Raw genomic sequence first — 2,265 nt, 5'->3', positions numbered from 1 at the left:
GTAATTGAAAAAAAATGTCTTAGGAGGGAGTAAGAGTATGGCTGCCTCTTTTAAAAAAAAATTATAAAGAATTTTTCCAAACTCTAAACTCCCATCTCCCCAGGGCTATTTCCACATTAACAAAGCACAAGAATGGCTCCCACCACCAGGACTGGGGGCGGAACCCTGAGTTCCAATTACTTTTGTAGCTGACAGTTGACTGGACTGTTGAGCTGCATTTTTGCACCATTATGTGGAAGTGGTGAAGCCAGACAGCTGTGTGCGCCTCTCTCTTTGATATGCAGTGATTAGACTGTTCCGCTAATGGAAGGTGGGAGAACATTTCTAGAGAAAATGACTTCCAGTTGTGGGGGCACCCTGAAAAAAATCCCCTGGAACAAAAGAAGAAAGCGCAACCTTTTTGTCATGAGCACTGTGAAAGGATTTAGGTGATAACTAAGCAACACTAAAAAGGAAAAGTTGGAATCTTGAATTAGCGCAGGCATAACTGTGTTTGTTACCGATTCATAAAGCAAACAGGTGATTCAGACAAGTTCATCAGTCAATAATGAGGGCTTGCAGGGATGGACACAAGAGATTCTGTGTACTGGAAGAATTCCACACTCTCTCTGCTAGGTGAGTTCATTGCGGATCCAGGACACAGCCTTACAGGGACTGGCGGCTTGACTCTTTGTCCTTGAACTGGCTTCACCCGGGAGCTGAGCTTTGGCTGTAGGTTTCAATTCCTAGACCCCTTTAAGGTGAAGCACGCAAGCCAGCCTCTCTGGTCTTTCTGTCTTGTCCGACACCCACAGGCTTCTTTATCCCTTTTCCTTCCAATCACATTTTCCCCACTTTAACTTTATATTTTTTGTCGTTTGTGTGAATTTGACATTCCTTTTTTTCCCTATACTTTCCCCATTCTCTTCCCAGTGTGAATTGAAAATGGAGATTCTCTATTATGTGTGCTGCAAATGACTGCCAATCTTTTGCAGGTACTAGTATAACCAAATGCCTTTTCATTCTTTTACAGTCTTGAATGCTTGGATGCCCTTTGCAGTTTTTGTTCCCTCCAGCTAGGGTTACAATAGAAAGAATTTGGGGAGAGAAAATGTTGAAAGTATACTTAAATATGTTACTATAATGAAGGAGAATTTTTAATTGAGTTTTCGTGCTCTTGACTTATATCGGATTTATACAATAAGTGTCTATATGATGGTTCTCTGATCTTGTTTCTTGTATATGACAATTTAAACCACACAGTTTTATCAGGATTCTATGGTGACTGTATTTTGCAAACAAATCTTTAAAATGCAAGTTTGACAAAAGACTTTGTGCCCATTATGCCATTGAGAAGTGTGTTGCCTCATTTAGATTCTGACAGACTTTGGTGCAAGTTCTTTGTTTCTGAGATGGCAGAACATTTGAAGTAAGGACACATGAGAGTTTGTCATCATGACACCATGGTGTGGACAGACAGAAAAGCATTCTTTACAGTTTTTAATATACTGGTCTTATCTTTATTTTTTCCACTCTCGGGAGCTGATAATTTACAAGCAAATGAATGAAAGTTTTACAGTTTGTTGTAGAACCTCAGGATTACTGTTTTTTAAAAATCACATTTTAGTACTTTTTCTACTAGTATCTCGTTGCATTGCACACAAAGCCCAATCTTGAAGTACTCGCCAGCTGTAAGGAAAAAATGAGGGTGTCATGACACCTTGGAGGAGAGCTGGTGATTTGAGATTCAGTCCCTGTCCTTCATGTCCAGGAGCATAATGCACTTGGAAATTATTTGTGATTCTCCACCTATTATAACCAATGGAAAAAAAATGAAAAAAAGAAGAAGAAGAAATGACAATCTGAAAGGGGCCATTTCAAAAATGAGATTTTTCCATCTCGCCAGCTTGAACATGCTGCCTTCAACATTATCACTGTCATTAACATTATTAGTTTGATTGCTGCCACCATCAGGCCCTGAAGATCTAAGAACTCTCCAAAAGAACACCTTGTGTATTTGTTATATGGTGGAAAATGCCAAAACTAAAAGCCTTTCAACCAATCCTTGGAAAAAAACATTTTATAAAATATTTAATTGACTTTTAAAGAAATGCCTGACTTCTCTGGCATGTATTTTGCACAGCTATTTATTAACAGGGCATGTGACATATAAATGATGTTGGGTAGCAGATATTTGGTAACATAAACAGTGGAGTTGCTTCCTGGTGTGCAATATTAGTATGAGTTGGACTTTTGCAAATAGAAGATTGTTTTAATCAAGGAAAG

Source organism: Microtus oregoni, unplaced genomic scaffold (genome assembly GCF_018167655.1).
Source record: "Microtus oregoni isolate MIOR12 unplaced genomic scaffold, Mior012 000083F_ref0000379, whole genome shotgun sequence".
NCBI classification, from domain to species: Eukaryota; Metazoa; Chordata; class Mammalia; order Rodentia; family Cricetidae; genus Microtus; species Microtus oregoni.
The sequence above is the reverse complement of the archived record's forward strand: the minus strand, read 5'-3'. Positions refer to the sequence as shown.